The sequence below is a fragment of the Rhinopithecus bieti genome, unplaced genomic scaffold (genome assembly GCF_001698545.2).
Source record: "Rhinopithecus bieti isolate Rb0 unplaced genomic scaffold, ASM169854v2 scaffold_69716, whole genome shotgun sequence".
Classification (NCBI taxonomy): domain Eukaryota; kingdom Metazoa; phylum Chordata; class Mammalia; order Primates; family Cercopithecidae; genus Rhinopithecus; species Rhinopithecus bieti.
In genome coordinates this window covers 210,413-221,798 of record NW_016826382.1, presented here as the reverse complement: position 1 = coordinate 221,798, position 11,386 = coordinate 210,413, and the positions used below count along the sequence as shown (strand labels likewise).

At 46.7% G+C, this 11,386-nt stretch overlaps 1 long non-coding RNA gene across 1 annotated transcript in view; it reads left to right on the top strand.

Annotated features, from left to right (window-relative positions):
- The first annotated feature begins 4,980 nt into the window (after positions 1–4,980).
- The window catches only part of LOC108522976 (uncharacterized), an 11,741-nt gene continuing 5,335 nt past the window's right edge, over positions 4,981–11,386 (top strand). The window contains exons 1-2 of the long non-coding RNA XR_001883659.1: positions 4,981–5,259; positions 7,628–7,735. This is a non-coding gene — a long non-coding RNA (uncharacterized LOC108522976). The remainder of the gene's footprint in view (positions 5,260–7,627; positions 7,736–11,386) is intronic.

Genomic DNA, 11,386 nt, shown 5'->3' with positions numbered 1-11,386 from the left:
TTGTGAATAGTGCTGCAGTGAACATACATGTGCATATGTCTTTATAGCAGCATGATTTAGTAATGGGATGGCTGGGTCAAATGGTATTTCTAGTTCGAGATCCTTGAGGAATCACTACACTGTCTTCCACAATAGCTGAAATAGTTTATACTCCCACCAACAGTGTAAAAGTTTTCCTATTTCTCCACATCTTCTCCAGCATCTGTTGTTTCCTGACTTTTTAACGATCGCCATTCTAGCTAATGTGAGATGGTATCTCATTGTGGTTTTGATTTGCATTTATCTATTGACCAGTGATGATGAGCATTTTTTCATGTGTCTGTTGGCTGCATAAATGGATAAGACTTTTTTAAAAAAAACCGAGCCCAGCTATGGGTTTGTGCCCTCAAATACCTATGAGTTAGGTAAATTCCTCTCCTCTTGAGGTCCCAAGATAACTTGGGGCTCCTCAGCCTGTCATAAGTGACATTTTTTACTTACCACAGGTCAGGCCCCCTGTCCAGGGACTATATAGACAAGGTATGTTTTCCTGAGGGGCTTTTATTGACTCTATAAGTCAAGTTTGATTCCTTAAAGGAAAACACACCATTCCAGTCAAATCCTTGGTAAAATAACCAATTTGGTAAAATAACCATTTCAGTCAAATCCTTGGTAAAATAACCAATCCAATCGTGTCCTGTTACAAATGAAAACAGATTCTTATTGAACTTATGCAAACAACTATATTGCCACGAATTAAGAATACTCACAAATAGTTTCCAAATTCTGGAGAAATCAAGTACAGAGAAACAAATATGCACAAAATTTTGTTCACAGGAATATGCTTTATTCAATTTTTTTTTTTTTTTTTTTTGAGACAGAGTCTCACTCTGTCACCCAGGCTGGAGTGCAGTGATGTGATCTTGGCGCATTGCAAACTCTGCCTCCCAGGTTCATGCCATTCTCCTGCCTCAGCCTCCTGAGAAGCTGGGACTACAGGTGCCCACCACCGTGCCCGGGTAATTTTTTGTGTGGTGTTGTTTTTTTTTAGTAGAGACGGGGTTTCACTGTGTTAGTCAGGATGGTCTCAATCTCCTGACCTGGTGATCCGCCTGCCTCAGCCTCCCAAAGTGCTGGGATTACAGACATGAGCCACCACGCCTGGCCCCTAAGGTCACATTCTTACACCTTTTATAACCCTTTACAATTTTTTTTGTTAAAGAGCAGATTATAAGTAGGATTTTGCTTCAAGAAAAACCTGTTGTGTTTTTATTCCAATGTTTAATTTACAGGAAAACAGAATAATACCCCTTTAACTTTAGCCAATGTCCATACACAGAATTTCTTGTACAATTAATGTTTTACAAACCTTCCACAACTTGTTCAAACCTTTAGCTTGATCCTAACTTAAAACAGTTCTTTAACTCTTTAATCCAGGCAGAAACATCCACATTCCCATGACTTCTTAAAATCTTTTTACCAAAAGTATATTCCACTTTCCTTTTCGCCTTGGGTGTAGAACTATTTCTTGAGTAGTCTCAAATACAACGTTAGCTCTTAGCAACTTTTGCTTTGGTGAAAATCTTGGTAAGTAAGGGATTTTAATTATGTCCCAGGTGTGGAGCCTAGCCTAGGACCCACCAGACAGAAGTGCAGATAAGGGCGGACTCTTCAGCATAGCTAGGGTGTGGCTCTCCACATGTCCCCAGGTGTTATCTAGAATCTAATGTCCACAAGGTAGGTAAATTGAACAATTTTCAAAAGTCAAGGAAGCAGTTTATGACCTTAAAGCATTTAGTAAACTTAATATCTGACCTGCGTAATTTAGACCAAATGTCTTTATTTTACCAATAATCTTTAAAACTTTTTTTATTTCCCAAAGATTACTTAAGTCACATGAGCTAAATAAAAGTTATTACACTTTTTACTTTTCTGACAAAATATTTGATTTAAGCTGTTATTGTTATTAGACCAATGAATCAAAACTCTTTTATATGACAAACACAACACATATAAATATAAGACAAAGGACTCATCCCCGAAGACAGGAATTGGGCCCTAAACTCGGGCACCATTGTGAAAAAAGAAAGCACAGCCACATGGTTACAAGTTCAAGCTCCCAAAGACATGTAAGACAAGAGGGAACCTCATCCAGTTTTGTTTTTTTCAGTGACCTGCAGCAACGTTTATAACCGACCAGTTTGCCAGGCCATCTTGAACAGTGGGCCTATGGGAGTCTCACTCTCCATGGTGGTTCCCACATCCACTCAAGGGTGTTTGGGTTCTCAGGGACACCTGCTCCTTGCTGGGCACCAAGGCCTGGACTCACCGCCTGGCCTCTGGGGTTCAGGCCATGGACATCCGCCCTGAAGTAACCTGTGGGGACTGTCACGCCACAGTAAATGTCCTGGGTCCTTGGCATCAAGCCTGTAAAGCTGTCTTTACTTTCTCAACAGCACTGGGTGGGAGGTGGCTAGGCCTCAGCGAGTGTTGCCTGTCTCTGTCGTCACCACTAGGATGTCGGTGGGAAGTGGCGTTCTCCCCGCACAGGTGCTGCTTTGCCTGTGGATTGTGTTTTTCTTCTCCCTGTTGACCAGCACACATCACAAATTTCAGCTGGATTTTGTGGACTTGGTGTACTTGATCTGTAATGGGAAGGATATTTATAAAATAGGATCACTCCAAATGTTCTAAACTACACCTTTGCTTTTAGATTGCGTCAAGTGTAGGTATTGGTGTCTGTGTGTGAATGTCTTGCTTTTGTTTTTCTAAGGGGATGAAGCAACAGGATTCATCTCCCTCAGATATTCCTGTTTCACAAACACAATACTTGAGCCATCTGATGAAATACTGCGTGACTGCAGAGATGTACACATTGACCACTTCCCATTAAGGGGTCATCACGGCTAACTTGCTTATTTTTTTATTTTTTATTTTATTTTATTTTATTTTATTTTGAGATGGAGTCTTGCTCTGTCACCAAGGCTAGAGTGCAGTGGCATGATCTTGGCTCACTGCAACCTCTGTCTCCCAGGTTCAAGTGATTCTCCTGCCTTGCCTCCCTAGTAGCTGGGATTACAGGCACCCGCCACTCCACCTGGCTAATTTCTGTATTTTTAGTAGAAACAAGAGTTTCACTATCTTGGCCACGCTGGTCTTGAACCCCCGACCTCATGATCCACCTCCCTCGGCCTCCCAAAGTGCTGGGATTACAAGCGTGAACCACTGAGCCCAGGCTATTTTTTAATTAAATTAACAGTAAGTTATACTGATAAACATCACATTATAAATAATACAATAAATTACAAATAATACATTAGTAAATGAATAATACAATTAATCTTTTATTTTAATTTTGACATGTTAGGCATTGAGGTAAGTATACGGGATTAACACCCATCGTGCACAGAAAAAAGGAATGAGGAAGGCACGTTTGCCGCACATCTGCGCCCTCCTCTGGGAGCCCTGCCTGTTCCTTGTGGTTTAATCTTCCAGAACTCTGACGGGGGCATTACTGTGAGTTTTGCTTGTCCAGAAGGCTTCCTATTAAAGCTTTCTGAGCACTGGTACTCATGAAACTCCCCGGTGAAATGAAAACACACACAGGCAGGAAGTGAACCAGTTCTCACCTTGAGTGGTTTCTCCCCAATGCATGCTTTTTAAAACTTCCAGTGTTTTCTAATCAGATCTGGGTAATACTGTGGCATCACCTCCCACATCTGCCTTTACCTCCCCCATCCTGTTCTTCATCCTAAAAAAGGCTGTGGGACCAGACAGTCTCAGAGCCCGGGCAGAGCCTCAGTCCCCTGGGACATGTGCTTTTCGGAAGGTGCTGCCTGGCAGGGCCTGCATCAGGGTCACCCTGGCCAGACCAGAGCCTCGGAGGTCCCTGGGCTGCAGTGAGGGAGATCGGAGGTTGTGGGCTGGGGCCAGCCAAGAGGAGTAGGGGACAGCGGGATGTGCAGCCTGGCCCTGGACATTTCTACCTGCTTGTCTGCTCCACAGGACAGTGGTCAGGAGGGCCCAGGAGTGAGTGTGCAGGGTCCTGGGTGGGCTCCACATGCATCTCGTGGGGCAACAGGACCCTGATGAGGGCACCCACGGGGTGGGAGGGTGGAGTGCTCCGCTGACCAAGATGGGGAGGCCCAGGTCACAGCCAGCTTTGCCTCCGAGGCTGCGTCCAGCAGCCGTTGGCTTCGCTGTGTGAGCTCGTGGAAGCCCATGCAGTGTGTGCCCTTCTGGTTGTATCTGGTGAGGCCTTGTACAGGGATGAGTTCGGACCTGAGTTTCAGTCAGCGGAAAAAGAAGTTTCTGGAGGACTTGATTCTTTTCAGGGCATTCAGTTCTGTGTTTAGCCTGTACCCAAGATGAGATTTCTAATACAATGATGTGTTTAAAATTAACCATATTGCCAGGACAGCATCCAGCTGTGAGCCTTGGTGAAGAAGGTCCTGGAGACGGGTGTGAATGGGGTGGGACCATCCCTGGACCCAACAAGAGGTTTGTAGGCTCTGGGGATGTGTCCACGGGTGCTGAGGAGACGAGGGATGCATGCTGTCTGGGTTCTCTTCTCTCCGCTCCATCTCTTGCAAGGTAAGGAGGGGTCTGCTGTTGATTCCTGTCCTGCCTGTGGTGCTGAAGCTACCCTCAAGCTGGGCTTTCTCATCAGGGAGAGTTTCTTCATTGCTTGTACAACTTTATGCTTCCCTGGTGTGGTCTGGGCAGATTGCTCCCCAAGGGACATGAGAGCCGAGGCCGTGTTTTTAGAGATAAGAAGCAGCCACAGGGACTTAGCTTCTTAACGAATTATTTCACAAATCTCAGCAGCTCCCTGCGATTAGTCAAGATATGTAGAGCTGATGGCAGGGAGGACACGAGGTGGCTAGAAGGGAGCTAAGCTTTGTGTGTGAATTTAGGATGTGAGGCTAAGAGCCCTGCAGGCAGGCGGAGGAAGGTGTCGGAGGGAGGAGAGGCCGGTATGGGACCTTCGCCTCGAAGAAAGCATGCAGGTAAGGCTGGGAAGTGTTGGGAGAGAGCTTTAGTTGATCTTTTTGGTTTTGGATGTTTTCTGGTGGTCCTCTATGACTTTGGAAAATGGAGAGAAGAAACAGAGGCATAGGCACTGAAGGCAGCAGCTGCAACTGAGAATCGCGACGCCTGTTGGGAGTGCTCACCTGCCCAGGCCTGGGTGAGGAGGTGCCGGGGCCTGGGTGCACACATGTTCCTGCTCCAGAACTCACTTGGGGTCTTGGAGCAGGGCAGCAGCAGAAGCTGCACATGGTGAGCGTGTGGGGCGCGGAAGGCCGTCTGCTGAGGTTCCATGCCATGCAGAAAGTAGCCAGTGAAAGACAAGGAGGTGTCCCGGGAGTGGAAGGGCTGGGGCCTGGAGAGAGGGGAGATGGGAGGAGTTGGGGGCTACCGAGGACACCACCCCTGGAGCTGGCAAGCATGGCAGGAAGGGGAGAGTTGAGCCGAGAAAGGCGGCCGGGGCAGGAAGATGAACTGGAGTGGGGGCCCCAGAGGTCCTGTTCAGGGGCCTGCAGACCAGTATGCCTGGAAGATTCTGCAGGCCAATTATGAGGCCCACCAAAGTAGGCGGCCCCTTTCCAGGGCCGGCCTTCAAGCTTGGCAATTGTGTGGGAACAACCAAGGCCTGTTGGGTGTGTCCAGTTCTGCTTTTGCTGCAATTCTGAAAGTCGACCATTTAAAGACTGTTTTTTAAACATATCTTATAATGAGAAATACTTCCCTTTTGTTGTTTTGAACTCTTGACTTAGTGTAGTACAGGATCTGGAAATAAGAAACCTTAGTATCTTGGAATGGAAATATAACAGCTTGTCTGTTTTCTTCTGTTGCACAACTTAAACATGCTAGAGTTAAGTGGGTCAAAATCTACCTGGAGGTGAAAGCTGGGTGGATGTGGGTCCATTCCTCTGTGAACTGGGGATGGCAACGCAGTCTCCAAAGGGTAAAAGCAAATGGACAGACCTGGAGGGGGACCCAGCTCAGATGCGTCCCCTGGGCTTTGGCTGTTTTTATGGCACATACAAAGGTCTGGGAGGAGCACAGAACCCTCCCTGAGGATGAGGTTATGGAGGTTGTAGGGTTCTGGAGGCTCAGGTGCTGCCTTATATACTTATATGTAGTGTGAATTTTTTCAAGAAAGGTGTTGTTTTTATAATGTAAAAAAAGATTCCATATTGAGGAGAGTAAATAGATCTCACAGGTGTGCAGCCTTAGGCGTTAGTTATTAAATTAAATACATATTCATTTAATTAAAACTCAAAAATTTAAATGTTTTCCTCCTTTTATTAGAATATGCCATTCCAAAAAATCCACCATATTATTCTCTCCCCCAAGAACTCCGTCCTCAGTGCGGCTCCCGGCAGAATGAGGGTGAGGCGTTGGAGCGTGTACCGTGGCATCACTGTAAAAGTTCCATGTGGCAAATATAGTTTTGAATCCCTGCTTTTCTTTCATTTTCTTAGTTATTAGCATCATTCTCCCTGATGCTTCCTCGATCACAGAAGTGGCCACTGTCTTACTGGATTAGGCTCCAATCCCCATGCCCTTGGCCAAGTCAGATTTACTCTCCGGGTTCACTGGTGCCTGTTGGGATGGTCCTGCCCTGGATCTGTGGAATGAGCAGCCGCTCCTGTTTCTCTGGCACCAACCGAAATCCTCTCTTCTGCTTGAAATTTTTGGCAGCCTTGCTGGGAGCTCAGAATGAGGCTCAGTTAGGACGGGGAGCTCATGAACCCCGGGGTGCAAGTCCTGGGCATGGTCCTAACTAGCAAGGGCTCCAGAAAGGGACACGGTGAAAGAAAAGGAAAAGGAGTTATTTTTCTGCTATTGGATGGGTGATGCACAAAATGTTTGGAAGCAGCGTTGTTGTGACATGGCCTTCTGCGTTGCTGGCGGGTGGGGTGCCCTCCCTAGGGGAGTGGCCAGCGGTGTCTGCTGGAATCCCAAACACATTCGCACTTTGACCCAGCCGTACCCTTGAGGGGACCTGCCCTGCACCCCGTTCTCTGTGGGAGCACAGTGGAATGAGGAAAAGTCCCGATTGTAACCAGAACAGTATTGTGAAGATGAGCCTTTTAAACAAAATTCTAAAATATTAAAATCAGTATGAATACTCTGTAACTTCAGAGAATCAGGTCTAGAATAATATTAATAAGAGCGAATATCTAGTAAGGGCTGAATTCTCTGGGGGCCCAATATGGACTTAGTTGTGTCCCACTTGGCTAGATAGACCCAGTACAGGACATTTCTTTCTTTACAAGCCTTTTAAACATCAGAATGGCATGTTTTTCTTAAATGGGCAGATCCTTCTATTCTCAAATTGCAAAGCAAAATGTAGATGAAATGAAAAATCCGTAAGGGGGGCAAACAGCATTCTGGTCATACCTCTTTTATTTCATTTTCGTTTTATTTTATGATTATTGTTTTATTAGAGACAGGGTCTCTCTGTGTTGCCCAGGCTGATCTTCAATTCCTGGCCTTAAGCAGTCCACCCACCTCAGCCTCCCAAAGTGCTGGGATTACAGGCGTGAGCCACCACAACCACACCTTTTATGTTGAATGCTAGGTTAGGTGGCATTTGTAAATACCATGGGTAAATTCCTTTCTCTTTCTCTCGTTCAAGGTGGATGAAGAGCTGATCATTGAAGTCACCAGTTAGTTTTCTCAAAAATATGAATAACAATGGGATTTGCACTCACTATGTTTTCGGAATGGCTTTGCATAATTTTCAGTGAGCACTTTGGACTCTTCGTGTATCGACTTTTTGCCTTAACAGCCTGGTTTGACTTAAGCCTGCGCTGGGTTTTTCTTTGATTTTGCTTGGGAATGGTTTGATAAAGGAAAATGGATGATCGTATAAAATAAAACTCAACATGGACTAAATAGTAACTAGAAGTGAGCAAAATACTTCTATAGAAATAAACATCTTAAGATGACTTTTAAAGAATTATCAAGAGTATCAAAATATAGCAGTACATTAGGTAATTTGGAATAGTTTTCTATGAACCCATGATTATGTACAATTATTGAAATCTCTAAAGAAATGTCCTATTTTTAGGCCGCGTACGGTGGCTCACGCCTGTAATCCCAGCACTTTGGGAGGCTGAGGTGGGCGAATCATGAGGTCAGGAGACCAGCCTGACCAACCAACATGGTGAAACCCTGTCTCTACTAAAAATACAAAAATTAGCCAGGCGTGGTGGCATGCACTGTAGTCCCAGCTGCTCAGGAGGCTGAGGCAGGAGAATTGTTTGAACCCGGGAGGGGAAGGTTGCAGTGAGCCGAGATCGTGCCACTGCACTCCAGCGTGGGTATCAGAGTGAGACTCTGTCTCAAAAATAAATAAATAAATAATAATTTTAAAATTAATTAATTAATTTTGAAAAGAAATGTCCTGTTTGGAAACCAAATTTTCTTTTGGAAGGCCCCATTTTGTGATCAGTCAAAATTAGTTGGCAAGACAGGGACTTCTAAGCAAGTTATTTTTGTAGTTGCGCTCCGAATATCTGTGGAATATTAGCTGACACAAAGCAGATTTTTCATGTCAGATATTTGAATAAAGAGAGTTGCTCCTTACCACAAATGTATAATGTTTCTCTACTGGCATCACGTTGTACTGAACCCACTATTGGGTTAAATATATAAACTTCGTTGTTGTCTTTATTTATAACTCAAATACTTCGAAAGGACAGCTCTAGGGAAGGTAAATTTCACAAGACTAAACCTTGGGATACCCAAGGTATTACAATACAAAGACTTACATTTAAATGGAAAAGCAAGAAGTCTGGACTGAAAGCTCTGAATATATCACCAACAGCAGCATTGTAGGTGGATCCAGGGTTTGCAGCTTTGATCTTGAGGTGAGGGGGCAGCCAGTCATGGACAAAGCCTGCATTTGTGTTCATCGCTGCCACACTAGCCTCAGTTGGTCACTCCCAGGAGGGTGCATGGTGCTGCCTGGACCACTGTGCACACCGAGGGCTCACTGTGCTGCCTACACCCCTGTGCAAACCTGCAGGCCGGCGCCCGGCGGCAAGCCCCTGCTCACCTACTCTGAGTGCTGTTCTGCTTGCCGACAGATTTGAGGGATATTCTGCAGACTCTGGGCTGTTGAGAAGTTTGTGATCCAATGACAGGTGTCCCATTTATGGATCCAGTTGGACCTTTTTGTGGACTGGCTTTAAGGTTTTGAAACACATTAAATGCCGCCTCCCCAAAGTTGAAACTATCTTTCAGGGCTGGGAGTAGCCTTATATCCTAGCCGCCCTTTCTTTGTACAGAAAGTAATCCCAAGTGGCCCTGAAGCTGGCTGGTGTCCGAGCGTAAGGAGAGCCCAGGGCCTGTGTGCTTCACCTTTGGCACAAGTGAGGCTCTGTGCATGTGAGGCTCTGTGGACCTGTCCAGGAGGACCTGGGTGCAAGCAGGGATGGCCAGGGTGCTGTGGGATCACCATCGCTGCCAGCTAGTCTCTCAGAGTAAAATGGGAAAAACCAAGACAGGGCTTGGAGCTGGCACTTTTGTTGTTGTTGAAGACACGGTCTGGCTCTGTCACCTGGGTTGAAGTGAGTGGTGCACTCATGGCTCACTGCACCTTTGACCTCCTGGGCTCAATTCGTCCTCTCACCTCAGCCTCCCAAGTAGCTGGGATGATAGGTGCGCACCATCGTGCCAGGCTAACTTTTTTTTTTTTTTAGAAACGGGGTCTTGCTGTGTTGCCAAGGTTGGTCTCCAACTCTTGGCCTCAAGTGATCCTCCCACCTCGGCCTCCCACAGTGCTGGGACTATAGGAGTGAGCGGTGGTGCCCAGCCTGGAGCTGCTGGTTTCTGACAGGAACACACCGCTCCTGTCTCCTTTAAGATGGGCTGAAAGGGAAATGGTAGCTCACGTAATTTTCTCGGCATTGGAGGCCGATGTCTGTTGTCACAGAAGTGTAGGGGATTTTGTACGTAAGTGTTCTTTGTTTTGAAGTAGTCCCGAATGTGGAGCGTTGCCTAGGGTGTTCCCAAGTGAGCATTACGTGAGGGCTGTGCTCTGGTATTTCTCAGTGAAAACTGGTTCATTAAGATCATGACTGGAGTGAAGTAAGTACGTGTGGAAGTTTTGTGTCTGACTGGGGAGAGTATCACTAAAATTAGATGTTTTGTGATGTAGACTCTGTGAACAAGGACATTGTCATGAGTGTCTCCCGGTAACGCACTGCAGGCTACCGTGGCTTTTGCTTAGCATCCCTGAGTGGAAAGCTCTCTGCACCACACAGATGCTCCTCCACTTCTATGGCGTCTACGCTGACAGGACCCCCCGTAAGACCCCTTGTAAGGGGGGGTGTTACTGAAAGCAGATGGCTTTCATGCTGTCGTAAAGCTGACCCGTTGTGAGTCGGGCTGTTGAGAGTCGGGCCTGTCTCTGCGCTGTGCTTTGTCCTCAGTTCTGGGTCCACTCTGCTGTGTGCCATTCCGAGTCCCAGAGCACTGCCACTCCTCCTCTGCTGTGTGGAGCAGCGGCTGCCTCGCTCCTTTTCTGATGGAATGCTGTAGAGCAGGGGTTCCTAACCAAGCACTGCTACCCGTCCGTGGCCTGTTAGGAACTGGGCTGCACAGCAGGAGGTGAGCAGTGGGAGACTGAGTGAAGCTTCCTCTGTATTTGCAGCCGCTTGCATCACTGGTGCTACTGTCTGAGCTCTGCCTCCTGTCATGTCTGTGGTGCGGTGGATTCTCGTAGGAGCATGAACCCTGTCATGAACTGTGCCTGCAAGGATCTAGGCTGCATTCTCCTCATGAGAATCTAATGCCTGATGACCCGTCACTGTCTCCCGTCACCCCCAGATGGGACCGTCTAGGTGCAGGGAAACAAGCTCCCACTGAGTCTACGTAGTGGTGAGTTGTGTAATTATTTTATTATATATTATAATGTAATAACAAGGAAATAAAGTGTACAATAAATGTAATGCACTTGAGTCACCCCAAAACCATCCCCTGTCCCTGCTGTCAGTGGAAAAATTGTCTTCCACAAACCCATCTCTGGTGCCAAAGAGGCCGAGGACCGCTGCTCTGGAGGCTCCCTCCCTGTCTTCCTCAGTCCTGCAGCCTGGCCTTTATGTGACTGTGAAAGCTTTATAATAAGAATGTCAATAGAAAGAACACCATGAGGCCGGGCGCGGTGGCTCAAGCCTGTAATCCCAGCACTTTGGGAGGCCGAGACGGGCGGATCACAAGGTCAGGAGATCGAGACCATCCTGGCTAACACGGTGAAACCCCGTCTCTACTAAAAAATACAAAAAACTAGCCGGGCGTGGTGGCGGCGCCTGTAGTCCCAGCTACTCGGGAGGCTGAGGCAGGAGAATGGCGTAAACCCGGGAGGCGGAGCTTGCAGTGAGCTGAGATC